Source organism: Cynocephalus volans, chromosome 4, assembly GCF_027409185.1.
Source record: "Cynocephalus volans isolate mCynVol1 chromosome 4, mCynVol1.pri, whole genome shotgun sequence".
NCBI lineage: Eukaryota > Metazoa > Chordata > Mammalia > Dermoptera > Cynocephalidae > Cynocephalus > Cynocephalus volans.
In genome coordinates this window covers 117,170,958-117,186,650 of record NC_084463.1, presented here as the reverse complement: position 1 = coordinate 117,186,650, position 15,693 = coordinate 117,170,958, and the positions used below count along the sequence as shown (strand labels likewise).

Here is a 15,693-nt window from a genome sequence, read left to right as displayed (position 1 = left end):
ATATACATGTATACGCACACACATACATATTGTTTTTTTCTCAAGACTGACAAACTCAGTCTTCTAACTGGAGTATTTTCTCTGTTTACATTTAATTAAATTATTGCTACTGCACTTAATCAATTCTAAGATGAACAATTCAGAAATCAGGGAGTGTCTTTCAATTAATGGAATACTAAATTGTGATTGGACAAGTGGCAACAGCAACACAGTCTTTACTACCTGCACATGCACGAACTTTATTATATTTATTCTTTTTCTTTTTTTTTTTTTTTTTTTTTTTGCTGGCTGGTACAGGGATGGAACCCAGACATTTGGTACTATCAGCACCTTGCAACTTTGTTATACTTATTCTTACTGTCATCACTTTAGATTGAGTTTTTGTATTGTTGGTACTTATTAATTTAAATATCTTCAAAAAGATTAAGCTATGATTTGGCATTAAAATGAAAAGTTATTTTGTAAGCATAGAAATGAAGCAGCTGATACTAGCAAAGCAAATATTTGATGTTAGAGATATAATAGCAACTTTACTTTTTCTTATAAAGGAAAAACTAAGTGCTTCACCTGACTTTAGACAAGAAGATACTTGCAAGTAGACAGAACCATTTTGTTACTAAGAAGGAACACAATTACCTATCAGCAGCCAAACAATGCAAATGAAAGCAGCGTAAACTGACAATGCCTACAATAAACAAAAAAATTTCAAGGAATATGAGGCTGATTTGACAAATTCATGCGTTATTAAGGCCAGTATCAATTTTTCAGAAACTTCCTACTAATACTGAACAACAACTACATAAATTTTAGCAATGTGTAACTTAGGGAAGAACAAAGCTGATGTTAGTCAATAAGAAATACAAAATCCTAACGTTCTTTTATATGCCTCAAAATATACATTAATGCTAAAAGTTCTAAAGAAATTGATATAAGAGAACGTTAGAAATTAGCATATCATTGCAACACTACTGTAAATGCCTATGGCCAAGAGTTGCTGCCATATTAAATTTTAAACTACAAAATGATTTCCCAAAGATGTTATTGTATGCATTTGTTAAAACAGAGGAGAGGGTGGATGGTGGAAGGGTAGCTAAATGTGATTTGAATGTTGAAGAGCCCTATATAAACTGCCAAGCACATTAGTTTAGTTCCCGATGCATTCTGAGACTGTGGCTGATTAGCTCACTTGGCTAGGGTGTGGTGCTGGTAACACCAAGGTGAAAAACAAAACAAAAGATTATAAAATGAGTGTCAGAGCTTGGAAGAAAATCCTAAGCAAAGGGGCTTCAAGAAAATCACCCTCCCTCTCCCCAGTAGAGAGAATGTTGTGTGGGAAAACAAGGACATTGACAATTAAGAAAGTGTTTCAAAAGATTCAGACTATGAATGTGAAGTCTTAGAAATACCTTAACCAATTTATTTCACTTTTAATTTCTTTAGGTGTACACAAAAATAATATGAGAAAAGTCTTTGTCTAAATTAATCTAAAAAAGTTCTTCCGGTAAACATAAAATGGATTGTATGTGACAAAGCACAGTATCTTGCTTACCTGGCAGCACTTTTCTATATGGCATACAATGGTGTGTCTTATACTCCATGAAATACAGTCAACTCATGTCTTGAGTTTTAAATCTACCACTTTCTTTAGGACTTTCTATATATCCTGCCTCTTTAATATGTACTTCCTCTCCTTTCCTGCCTTTTTTAAATTTGTTTTTAATTGATGGAGAACATCTTAAATATACTTTTTCCCCTCTACTAGTTTCTAATCTTTTAGTGTTTATTCCAGACATAACTAGGACAATTAACATAAACATTTACTCTACTCCTTAACAAGGCTTTGATAAATGCCAAGTGTTATCATCACAAAAGAAATGGGAAGTGTTCTAGCACATTAGGTAGAAAAGTAATAACACGAAAATCTCTTTAAGTACCAAGATAATGTCAAATGCATCAGAAATAGGTTTACAGATTTTCATTGACTGGAAAATATACAAATATCCAAACGAAAGAGAGATGAGTGACAAGGAGAGGTGATGGGAAGAACGGAGGACTAACCTACTTTTCTTCCATTATCAGGTCGGTAATAATGACCTTCTCCTTTCCTTTATCACCCTCTTCTTCTGTAAGAAAGCTACAGACCTAAAGAGGAAACCCTAGGCTGAAATAGTAGACTGATCCAAACCAGGACAGGCTAATAATTTACTCTCTAAAGCAGGATGATGTGAAATTCTAAATCAGGAAGTCATCTTGCTAATCAGCATGGAAAGCATTGATCACAAAGATATCAGAGCCTCAGGCAAAATTACAAAGTAAGCAGAGTCCTTCAGCTTCTCCAAATATTCAGTAGATACAAAATAATTTCCCTAATTTCCAAATCCTAAAAAGAAGCTTATCTTTCTTTCCTTGTTTCCACCAAGTCAAAGTTCCCGTTCATACACAGAGGCAGATTTCTTAGCTATTGATTCATACCAGTAGTTATGCATATTGTGTACTTGTTGCACGTGTGTGTAATGGTTTTGTGTTGGTTGTGGAGTAAGATACCCTGGAAGTGGTTAAAAAGAATGTTCTTAGGTAAGAGGGATAAAAAGAGTAGAGAAAACTGAAATTAGTCTCTCTCTTTCCTTGTAAATAGTCACTGTTCCTCCCTCATTTATCATTTTCTCCCTCCCTCAACTCTCTTCTTTTGCTCCTCTTCTTTCTCAACTTAAGGAATGTTTTCTTTAATCTGTTGTATGTATTTATCGAGTAAACAAATATTTATGCATTAAGTACCCACTACATACCAGATATTATGCTGGAAGACAAAAGTAGGTGAGATGGACATGGTCCCCACCCTCACAGAATTTCAATCTAGTGAGGAAGGCAGGCTATGAAATAAGCAATTGCAATTTGAAAAAATCTGCTTACAATACAATGCACAGCATGATCATTTTTCTATTAGTTAAAAAAATTTTAAAGACATTAAAATGGTACTCAGCAATTAGACATTTTCAATCAGGTGACTTAGAATGTTAAACATCTCTTAAAAACAAAATTAGACTTTTTATAGTCCTGATTACTTTACTTGGAGTTGGTGGTTCCAGATTGGAAAAAAATAAATTGTAACACTAGTACAAAATAATTACCATACTTTGTGCTTATATGATCAAGAAAAATGCAAAAACTTATAAAAATACAAATAATTTGTACTGCGCTAGCCATATAGCCCACTTAGTTAGAGGGTGGTGCTGATAACCCCAAGGTCAAGGATTCAGATCTCCATACTGGCCAGCTGCCAAAAAAAAAAAAAGAAGATAGAAAGGCTTCTATAATGAATCATGGAATAAAAGTAAAGACAGAAACACAATTTATTAGATGAAGGCTATTTCCTTCTGTAGGCAATGGTCAGGCTTAAAGCTCTGCCATGGCAAGTTACTGAAGTTTCTACAAGTGATTATCATTGGCTTACAGATCTCAGAGATGAAAGATGTAATGATCCATACTGTGGCAGACACTTTTATTTGCCTGCCAATATCCAAATATTTTTTTCCTCCTCAGTAACAAAAGCCTGATTTTGAGGGTAACCATGTATCCAGCTACATTTCCCTGCTTCCTTGTAGCCTGAGCTTTGGTTCAGGAAGTCTACTTAAAGGGAAAGGATGCATCTTTGCCTTTACTTGCTGCATGGAACTTGGCTGTGATGGTTAGAGCTCTAGCAGCTATCTTGGACTATGAGAACAAAGGCCACACCTTTGGCATGGCAGATCATAGAATTGGAAGAAACTAAGGTCTCTAATGATTTTATGAAGCCACTATACCTGTACTAGACTGCCTAATTCAAGAATTATTTTATATGAGAAAATAAATATTGTGTGTTTAACACACTATGAAGTCTGTTTTTGTTGGGTTTTTTTGTGTGTGTGCTTTGTTAATGGTGGTTGTGGAATTAGTTTTTGTTCTCTCTCTCTTTTTTTTTTTTTGCAACCAAATGCAAGTCTTAACTGAGCACTTACCTTCAGACAGGTAAAGAATTTTTCTCTCCTTTTTACAGATGAAGCAGCTGAGATCCAGAGAGGTAAGATGGCTTGCACAATATCAAATTAGTGAAGAGGTGGGTCTTGGCTCCTGGCCCAGTGATTTTTTTACTAAAACCTTACTCTTATCAGGTTCTAAACGTAAAAAAATGAAATAAAAAGATACATTAAATATAAACAACGTTAGCTTTATTATAGTGGTAATGGCACATGATAGTGTATGCATTTGTCATAGTACGAAAAGAAAAAGTATCAAATTTTTATGATGTGGAAGGAGACTAAATTATATCATATTCCAGTAGATAAGGGAGAGAGATATACAAAATAAACAGAATCAAAGACCAGAATAAACAAAAACATTAATTTATTATGCCCAAGTTTTACCATATTGCTCCCCACCTAAATAACTAAGAAGAATTCAGATTAAAATTTTATTTTTGTCAGCAGTGAGATTTCAAGATATACCATAATTTTTCCTATTAAATCTTTAACTAGAATCTTTCTTTATTCTTACCACCACTTAAAAAAACAAAATTAACCTTGTTCCCAGTCTGTCATAATGATCAGGAGTAAGATGAAACATCTCAAATTCTTTTTTAAAATCCCACTACCTAACTGTAAAGATGCAAGGCAATTAGCTCGTGTTCAAACTCATTGGTGAGCATAATAAATTATTTCAAAGTAGTCTGTAAAGAAAATAAGCAAATATTTTCAAATTTTAAAAACACACATATTTCTTTTTTTTATGGTATATTTAACATAAAGTCATCAATGCAGAAGAGTGATCACTGCATGTTCTATTTTGGAAAGGTATATGACTTTTATAACACAACATGGGAAAAAATAAACAGCAAAACCTCAGATTGAATCCTAATTTCTCCCATTTATCTGCAAGCTACTTGCCTCTCTGAGTTTTGATTTTCATACCTATAAAATTGAACAAATTCTTCTTCATAGGTTTGTTGATGGGATGAAAATAAGAATGAATACAAAGTAACTAGCATAGTGCATGACAATATTAAATGCTCAATAAATATTAATGCCCCTCTTGTCTTGAAAACGAAATATAAGTATATATATGAAAATCCGTTCTGTAAACACCCAAAGTTATGGATCATAAAATGTGAGACCAGTATGACACACAACTTTTAAAAGTTGTTTTTGAGGAATAAATTTTTTTAAAAAGTCATTTTTGAATGTCCACATTAGAGCGCTCCTCTGAGCACTGCCAAAGCCAAAGCCCTGATGTAGCTACAGGTCAATGAGAGGAATACATCCAACAAGAAAGGAACATAATCTCTTCCTCCCAGTCATTAAAACAGAACTGCAGCAGAATATCCAGGTTTCTTTTTCCAAGGCACTGCCCCTGAGCCAACCTGAGTTACTTCTTACTGTCAATGTCATAATTCTGACAGTGAAAAGGGGTGGGTGGAGAAAAATAAATGGCTTCTCAGTTTCTCAATGGCAGCAGTGACAAGGGCAACAGGTAACATAGTGCTCACCTCCATTTTCCCCTTCAAATATGAGAGTCAAACAGAAAGTGAGGTGAAAAATAAAATATAAGGGCTGGCTGCTTAGCTCACTTGGAAGAGCCTGACACTGGTAACACCAAGGTCAATGGTTTGGATCCCCATATCAGCCAGCTGCCAAAGAAGAAAAAAAGAAAATCAGGTGTATGACCAGCTGAGCTGGACTCCAACACTTCCCTCATCAAGACATCAGTACAGATTTAGTGTTGCTGATGTGCATATCTTTAGAAAAGGATGCCAATCAAGGAAACCATTATACATATTCTTTTTTTCCAATCCTAACAATGGTTTGCAGTATCCTTGATAATAGGCTTAGGAAAAACAGACACTTTCTCATCTGTATCAATCAATAAACATACTTATTAAAAGTACAGTACATTATCTTCATTATTTACACATACTGTAGTTCAGATAACTAAAATACAATATGTCAAAAAGCTCTGCCAAAAATAAAAGCATGCAACTGCTCTCTCTATTTCCATTAGGTTGCTTTAGAATTTTGGAATTAGAGAATTCTGAAACCAAAAATGATCTTCAGAGGTGATCTAGTTCAGTCCCTACTTCTACAAAAGTTTATAAAATCACAAGGAAGTTAGCTGATTTTGCCAAGATCATTTGGTAGAGTCTGAATTAGAATCTGGCCATGTAATTCTAGTTAAGTATATTTTTCACCATACTGTGGGGTTTTTTTCTCTTTTTTTGGCAGCTGGCCAGTACAGGGATCTGAACCCACAGATCTCGGTGTTATAAGGCTGCACTTCAACCAACAGAGCTAACCAGCCAGCCCTTTGTTCCTAATCTAAACTTCCGTGGCTTTAATTTTGACGCTATTGACTGAGGAACATTCGTTGAAACATTTGTTTGCTCAACATTTGTTGAACTTGTTCAAGTTTTATAAAACTAGAACTCGCATTCACCTTAAATCAGGATAAATCCTGAGGCAATTTCTATAAGGAACAAGATGCAAGAAACTGGATATTACCGGAATCCAATTATTTAACAAAATCCAGCAGAAAAGGCCTTAAGAAACTAATATTCGATCCCTGTACCTAGCAACCACCAAAAAGAAAAAGAAAAAGAAAAAAAAAAAAAACCCCACAAATAAACAAATAATAGATAGTAAAAGATTGTATAGATTATCTGTTTCAAATCTAGTCATACCACTTTTAGCTAATTCCTTAATGCAACTATTTCATCAATTCTTTAAACTTTCCTATAGGGAAAGTCCACAATCTCCTTCAAATATTGACTATCATAAACATTTGCAATTAATCCCCTCCGCCCCTTTTTAACCAAGGCAATATATTGTTTAATGTTCATCCATGATGTTAACCATCCATTAGTGTTAAATCCATGAATTTAACAACCTTAATAAAAAGTACAAATGGTAGCACTTATTCATTGTGTAAAATGTATATTATCCAATTTAGGAGTTTGGTGAACGCTGAGAATTAAGAGCTTCTTTCCCCTAAAAGTCATAATAAAGATTAATTCTCTCCCCACCCCATGATATTGTAAAATAATTGTCATCTAAGACCGTTGCCAGCACCAACCACAATAACCACATTTGCTCAGAGTTACCACTTAGCAGGTGCAACAAGGAAGTACTATCTTTCTCGCCCCCTAAAACCGAAAGGGCTCATCTCGTACCTAATTTGTCAATTAAGGGAAAACGATACCACGACTAGCACGAACTTTCTCCTAAGTGTCAGAGGTTGCTGGCTTAACAGAACTGGCAGAAGGGCAGGATTCACAGGCCTAGCTTTGCTCCGCGGTGCTGGGGGAGGTGAGCGTCAACCCAAAATTGATGGGTGTACCCTCCTCGGCAGTGGGCCCTCCCTCGCCCACCGACCCGCCAAGACCGAGCTGGACACCGCCCGCGTCTCGGTCCTGCACCTACCCATGCCTACTCCCCGCCAAAAGTCCGCCTCCCTCATCGCCCCCGAAAAAAGCCTGGGTACCCGGCAGCTAGTAGAGCGGAGGAGGGACCCCTAGCCTCAGGCTCGAGCCGGGATCCTCCTCCCCACCCGTACCCGCCCACTGTGCGGCCCCTGCCATCGTCCTTGCCCTTACCCCAGGACCCGCCTTAGCCTCCGCACCCACCTCAAGGCCACCGGCTTTCCCTCGCCGGGTCTCGGTGCGCGAGGCTCCGCCTGCAGAATGCCTGTAGCGCACAGACCTGTTTCTCCAGCCCCTGGCCCACGGCTTTGCTGGGTCCCTCGGCTCACAGCGCGCGCCCGCCTCCCCGCTGCCATGGCGACAGCCCCCGCCCCCGGAAGCCGCTAATTGGTTCGGGTCGGGATCGCGGAGGGCGCCGATTGGTGGAGGCGGGGACGAGGCCGTGCCGACGAACTAAGAGGCGGGCAATGCCGGGCGCCAACGCGAAGGAGTTTAGTGGAGGTTGAGCCAGGAGGGACGTGGCGCTCTGCGACGCGGGCACCGAGGCCGCACCTCTTCCTTCCCTAGCTTTCCTGGAGAAGCCTGTGGAGCAGGGCTTGGGCGTGCGAGGTACGGTTCCGGGACCCAGACAGAACCCCAGGGATTGCCTCCTTCTTGGCCTCTGGCCCGCGCTTGCAGCGCCCACACGGGTCGGAAAAGGGCTATCAGGCCCGTTCTCGCTCACAGGCCTCGCTCGGATCTTACACCCCGTCCCTCCTCTTCGGAAGGAATCTTGCTCGTGTTTATAACTGCACCGCACCCCCGTTATGCTGGGCCCTCAGTCACTCGGGCTTCATTACATTTACCCCACCTTCTCTCACGCCCATCTGCAGACATGCCTCTTTTCTCTGCATACTCCCTCATAGAACTGGGACATCTACTCCAAACCCCTCATTTTAAAGATGAGGTTACTGAGGCTCAAAGATGTACGTGACTCACGGGATAGAGAAGCTTTTGGAGCCTTGAGGCTGGCTGGTTTCGAAGCTTGAATCTGCCGATTAGTAGCTCCTCTCCGAGCTGTAGTTTTTTCACCTGAAAAATTGACATTGTATCTATCTTAGGTTGTTAATGAATATTAGATAAGACAACATTCCCCCCCAAAAAAACCCATACAGAATCTGCTGAATAGTATGTTAGTAATGGAAGCTTCTGTTATCAGGAAGTGCACCGACAAGGAGCCAGACTGATTCTGTTGCAAAATTGGATTCTACTTGCCCCTAACTAACCCATGACTCAGGGCAAGTTATTTAAGCGCTCTGGGCCTCGGTTTACTAGTCTGTAAAATGGGGATAATAATAGTACCCTCGTACTTATAGCATAGCAAATTAACAAAAATGTGACTGGTACATTCTAAGTGTTCAATAAACGTTAGTCATTCTCAGGCTAGTGGCTGAACTAGGACTATAACTCAGGTCTTTGGATTCCAAGACCAGTTGTCTACTCTTAAATACCTCTCATCCAAATACTTACACCAGTACCTCAAGGTTAAGCTCCTTTTTAGGTTCAAGAGAAGTGGATACTTGTCCATTTTCTTTAAGTCAAGATCTCACCTATCTACCTTATAGATAGCAAAGGCAGATGTAAGGAAAATAGTCATATTCACCTCTGATACATTGAAGAGTAAAGGCACTAGAGATAGGCAGGATATTTGGGAGGTTATGGTATAGGAGCACTAAATTTCAATTTGAAAAATGTCAAAAATATTACCTAAGTATTGATTATATATCGTAAATAACCATTATTAGTGTCAGAACAGGAAGTAGTACCACGTCCCGATACTATAGAAAATACTAGATTAGGAACACATTGAAGACAGCAACTACCTTGCACATTTCTATTACCTATTATCTAGCACAGGGACAAACACACAGTGCCTGAATCAGGTACTAAAATTTGGGATTGCCAGCCGCCAAAAAAAAAAAATTGGGGATAGACCCTTTAAGGGTAGGCCCTGAAAGACCTGGTAATAATCAATCTGGATTACTCAGAGTGATCCAAAGGAGATAAATAAAATCTGAAAAATGAGAAGATTGGATTAGTCCAAAAACATAATGAAAAGGATAATGAACACTAGCTTGGTGACTGAAATGATGACATTATTCTTAGCAAGATCCTGTGGTGGAGGAAAAAGACAAGGAAGACAGGGCAAACAATGATTAAACAAGATACAGGATTAGAAGAAAGAACTAAGGAAAATATTTCAGAATGTCATGTGCCGTAAAGCAGAGAACAGCAGCTCTTATAAAAATTGTTTTGTGGTAGGGAAAAATAGCAATGTTTATAGTAAGTCCTGGAAATATCCTATTGTCTGAGGGACTTATAAGGAAATGTCACTTTACTTGATAAGTAAAGCCCAAAACCTGGCTTATGGCATTAATGAAGAATCTTCAGATGGGAAGGAGGGCTAAAGAACATAGTCACTACATTCATTGTACAAGACAAAGAACACAGGTTTTGGAGTTAAAATTGGGCCCAAACCTGGCCTCACTGCTTATTACATATGCCTGGTCCTGAGTAAGTAACCTAACTCTAGGCCTGGTGCATTTTCTGGCAGATTAATTGTTCAACAAGTATCTAATAAGTGAACCTTTCTGAGAGGTAACATTTAGTGTTTAAGAACATGATCAATGAAGCCAGTCTGTCTGGATTAAAAACCCAGCTCCAACCATTTAACTAATATCCTACAGCAAGTTGCTTAACCACTCTCAGCACAGCCATAATAGTTCCAACCTCATAGGATTGTTATGAGGATTAAATGAGTTCATATTTGTGAAGCAGTTAGAGGGCGCCTGGCACAAAGTGCAGTATTAATGTTTAATAAAATACTGGTCTTAGTTTCTACATCTGTACCTGGGGATCATTATAATGAACTCACTATAAGGATTCAAATGACGTATGTAAAGTGCTAGAGAGGAAATTCTCAGTAGATTTTTCTCTCCTGCCCCCACTGTGGAATATACTATAAAGCATATGTACTTCACAGGGCCTGGTTTTCCAAAGCCGTGAAGTTTCAAATATTGACGTTGCAGAGGACTGGAAATTTTCCTCAGGCTATAAAGTCTCTGGTGTAAGGTAAAGATTTGTGGCATAGTAAGGTTGCTAGCTCAAGGACAGACAGGTTACTGCTTGATATGTGTACATACTGGAAAATTGCTGGAGGGAGAAGGAGTGTTTGCTAAGATCAAGCTGTTGTTGATAGGACCACTTAATTGTCTACTGGAATGTCATCTGGCTTGTTTCACTGAAAGTTACCAGCCTAATTGTTAAACTATAATCCCACCTATGTTCTCTTCCTGTAACTTCCTGGTCTGGAAAATAAATGCAGGAAGAGAACCCCACTTCGGGGTTAATTTCCCAAGGAAGGGATGCCTCTTGCTGGAGGTTCCCAGGAAGATTAACCACTTCGGGGTCTCTCACTGCTCAGAAGAGATGAGCTTTAAGTAATCCTCTGTGTCTCTGTCACCCAGGGGAAGTGGGGTGACAAATCTGTGGGGGGCAAAGCAACACAAAGCAACCCCCCCCCCCAATTCAGCCCTGTTACCTTGGAAACCCTGCCTGATCACTGCTGCCACTGCCTTCAATGGGCTATTGCTCACTTGGGCTAAGCAATTGATTCCTTGATTCCAAGGAAATTCTTTGATTTCCTTTGACTCAGCTGAAAAACTCAAAATGAGTTCACTGGAAATCGGGAGAAACTAAAAGGGAAACAACCCCAGAGAACCAGCTGATGTGAACTCTGGCCCATATTCCATGTCTTGGTACTCCAGGGGAAAAAAATGATGTCAAGGAGATTGGATTTTTCAATACTTCACTTTGTCGCCTTCTTACTTCATCTTCTAGGATCCCACAAAACATCAACTGGCCAATCAGTTAAGAAGGCAAGTTCTTCATTCAAAACAGGGGAGAGGGAGGCAGAATATTTACTCTGGAGAGACAATAAGTAGTTGTAAATGAGAAAATTCAATGGCAAACTCTACGTGGGAGCCATACCTACTGATTTTATTAAGGTCTATACCAGGGGTCAGCAAACTATGGCCCTCAGGCCAAATCAACCCACTGCCTGTTTTTGTAGGTAGTTTCATTGGAACACAGCCACACCCAACAGCCACACACATCATGTATTTGTTTTGTGTATGATCTCTTCTGCTTTTGTGCTACAATGGCAGAGTTGAATAGTTGTGAGAGACTGTATGGGTCTCAAAGCCAAAAATATTTACTACTTGGCTTTTTATGAAAAAAAAAAAAAAACCTAAAAATATTACTAACCTCTGATCTAGATAATCACCCAGAATCATATTTTCAGTACCCTCAGTGCAAAAAATTCTTCACTTTCATCAAATCCTCTAATCCATTGCTTCTCAGTCTTTCACGTGCCTACAAATCGCTTGAAGATCTTACCAAGATACACATTGTGATTCAGTAGGTCTACAAGGAAGTCTGAGATTCTGTATTTCTGACAAGCTCTGGGGTGTATCGATACTGCTGGTCCTGGATTAATTTGATCCTATTAGTTTTTATTATCAACTATCTCCTGTTATTTCCTCCCTCATTATTCAGCTTAACTTCTCTGGTTCATCAGTAGAACCACTCCCATTCGAACATCAACTCTCTTGCCTTTCTTTTCCTCTGTTGCTCTCACCTGACAAAAACCCAGCCTTGGATGAACCAAACATACACTTTCTCCTTGGCTGTACCAATGCACCTCTGCATTGCAGGAGAAAAATTATTAGACCCATGTCTCTAAATTCGTGGTCACCAACTTCATACAGGTTCTAACCACAGCCCAGCAATCTTCCAGCATTTCCCTGTCATTGCCTCTCCTATACCCTCAACGACAGCTCCGTACCTCTCCTAGCTCCTCAAATCTCCTATCCTTCCTTCCTTCTCATTTTCAGCAGGTGACCCTGAGTCAGCTTTGTTGAGAACCTCCTTGTGTCAGTTAAGTAACTCTTGTTTTAAAGCAGCATGTCTTAAGAGCAGCACTATTGACATTTGGGGCAAAATAAGTCTGTTGTGGGAATTGTCCTGTGCATTATAGGATGTTAGCAGCATCCCTTGTTTCTACCCATCAGATGCCACTAACTCCTCTCAGCAGTTGTGTCAACCAAAAACATCTCCAGACATTGCCAGATATCCATGGAGGAGTAAAATCTCCCCTAGCTGGGAACCACTGGTTTAAAGCAACAGAAACCGATTCCACCTAAGTTAAAGAAAAAGGGGATATATTGAGAGGATAATAGAGTAATCCATAGACAGACTTCGAGTAGGATAAGAATCCCAGGAGCAGAAGATCTTGGGCCTTCTTTCTAGAAGTTGTCATTAAGTTACTTTTGTCTTTGGGTATTTCTAATTAAGTTTCAAATTCTCAGTAGGAAGAATCTAAGTCCTGTTTAGGTCAGGTATTCTCTCCTATGGCCTGGGTAATAGAGTCTGTAACCAGAATCAAGTTAGGAAGAGATGTTCAGCAGAAAAAAGGAACAGCCATCACAATTCCCCCATATTCTGTATCTGTATTCAGCTAAAGCGACATAAAACCTGACTACAGAGTCTTCAATAAATTGGAGTTTACTTTTCAGTGATAAAAGTAAGTCTGGAGGTAGGCTCTTGTTGGCACTGGTTCAGCTGCTAAGCAGTTTCATCACAGCCTCTTTCATTCTTCAGCTCTGGCTTTTCATCTTTTAAGCTCAGTGATGCAGGTTGAAAGATGGCTATCATACCTCCTGACATCATGAACCATGACCACATTCAAAAATAGGAAACTCACAAGGGCAACGGGGGCTGGGGAGCAGGCAGCAAAAGGACTTTTATGTGAGAACTTCCCTCTCCTTTTGTCAGCAAAGAAGAAACTTTCCAGAAGCTCCACCACCACAACCACCACGGGCCCCAGCAAACAACCCTTAAGTTCCATTGACCAGAAGTAGGTTATATGACCATTCTCTTAGCTACGAGGTGTGATGGGAAAGTTAGTGCCTGGCCAAGGTGAATGCAGCAGTTGTGACTGGTCTAAGCTTAGACCAATCATGTTTAATACCCTGGATCTGGGCATGTCGCTACCCCTACACAAAACTTTGAGTTCTATTAACAAGAAAGAAGAGGCTCTAACTGTTAGTTAGGCAATAGCACAGTGTTTGCCACATCTTCTCATTATAAAATCCACACACATGATTCTGTATCTGTTTACTCTTTCCTCCCTTCTGTAACAAAAAAGGCAGTCTTTTTGTACTCGGAATTCCATTCTCCTCATCTCTTAAGGGCTTCATTACTTCATTTGGCTATTCCCTTTCTTTCCTATAAAATTAATCTTTTCCTGGCTGTAGAATCACACTTCAGGCATATAAACATGCTGTAGGAATATCTTCCATCTTTTAAAAATCCCTTCCATATGGATAAAGAGATGTGAAAAAGCAAGGCACGTACGATACTAATTATAGACTTAGTAATTTTACTGCAAAATTTTTTCAACTTTATGTTTAAAACTTTCATCATGTAATGTTGGAAATAAAATCTCTCCCTTGACCCCAAATCAACCTCCAAATTGTTTCCCTGCTTATTGTTGAAATTCATTGAAAAAGTTCCTTTCTCTACTTGCTCACCTCTCTTTTACTCTCCTTTTATGCCAGTCTGGCTTCCATCTCCTCTGGGACTGGTCACCTTCAATGGACAAGTCTCTGTCTTCAGCCTACTCAACTAACTGTTCAGCAACACTGTTTGCTGCTGACTTGTCTCTCCTTGAAACACTTTTGACACCACTCTTCTAGTTCTTTCTGCCTTTCTAGATACTCCTTTTCAGTCTCCTGAAAGGGGTCCAGTAGTGACCCTTTGTCCCCCCAGCCAACGTGACAACCCAAATTGCCTTCAAACAATCCACAGAGAAGTGATACTTCTCCAGGTTAAGAATCATCTAGACTCTCAAATACCATATGTATGCTAATTCTCAAATATCTCTGGCCCAAACACCTCTTATTTATTTGTGTGTTTGTTTGTTTATTTATTTATTTATTGGTGGCTGGCTAGTGTGGGGATCCAAACTCTTGACCTTGGTGTTATAACACCATGCTCTAACCAACTGAGCTGACCAGCCAGCCCTCTCATGTAATTTAGACTGCCTCTAACTACATTTCCATTTTGATGGCCTATTGTGGAAGCTCGATAGATATTAGATGAATGAATGATCTTACTATCTTAGCCCCTCTCATGCCCAAAACTAAATTCTTGATCTCTTTCTGACTGTTGTTTCCTGTGAGAGGCAGGGAGATGGGCTGCTCAAATCCCCCTTCAAGAAAGGACTGGCTGCCCAGCTGTAAGGAGTGTGGTTAGCTCACAGCTCAGCTGTTACCTGCTTCAGGGTTCACCTCAGGTTTACAGCCAAAGTCACACTCTTCTTGGGGTGTAGATTAAGTCGTACTCTTCCTGGGGAGGCTTTCAGCCAGTGAATGAGCAAGGTAGTAGTACATGGGTCTATCTAACTCAGAACTCCTCTAACTGGCAAGTTTTGCTTTGGAGCATCTCCTTTGGGCTGGCAGAGACTCTTTCAGGTTCATATTATCTGTGAACTCCTCCTACACAATTCTTCTTCTGTGTTTTTTCCATTTATAGGTAATATATCCTGATAAACCTTTTGCACACCTGATTCTCTCTCAGCCTCTGCTTCCCAGACAACCTGTTCAGCACACTGTGTCCACTCTCTGTCCTTCTCATTTCAGTAAATAGTATGCACCCAGTTGCTCAAGCTAAAACCATGAGTCATCTTTGTTTTTTTTCATACTACATATCTAATCCAGCAGGTTCTGTTGGTTTTACCTCTAGAATACATAAGCCACCTTCTCTCTCTCTCTCACTCTCTCTCTCTCCCTCCACACTGCTCTCTGTCCCCCCCCACACCCACACACACCAGTCCAACTCATCATCATTTCTCAATGGAATACTGCAGATAGCCTCCAAAGTAACATCCTCCTCCCACTTTGGCCCCCTGAAATCCATTCTCCACACAGCAGTTGGGGCAATTCTTTAAAACGTAGCACTACTCTACTTGAAAACAATAGCTTGTAATCTAAACTACTTCCTGTGTCTGTCAAGGCTCTGCATGATGTCTCCTGTCTTTCTGTCCAGCCTCATTTCTCACTACCCTGCTTCCCAATCACTATACTTTATCCATGTTGGTTTTTCTGTTCTTTAAAATCATTTGCACCTAAGGTCTTTGCCTAAGCTGT

At 39.6% G+C, this 15,693-nt stretch overlaps 1 protein-coding gene across 4 annotated transcripts in view; it reads right to left on the bottom strand.

Moving 5' to 3' along the window:
- The window catches only part of NUCB2 (nucleobindin 2), a 40,189-nt gene extending 32,434 nt beyond the window's left edge, over nt 1-7,755 (bottom strand). For 3 of the 4 annotated variants that reach the window (XM_063094406.1, XM_063094408.1, XM_063094409.1), the window contains exons 1-2: nt 7,649-7,755; nt 3,996-4,151 (exon numbers count right to left, since the gene is read on the bottom strand). The gene's annotated coding sequence lies outside the window, so the exon portion shown is untranslated. Of the gene's footprint in view, nt 1-3,995; nt 4,152-5,518; nt 5,593-7,648 lie in introns of those variants that run through there. The other variant, XM_063094407.1, reaches the window with a different exon arrangement.
- Between the last annotated feature and the right edge of the window lie 7,938 nt (nt 7,756-15,693).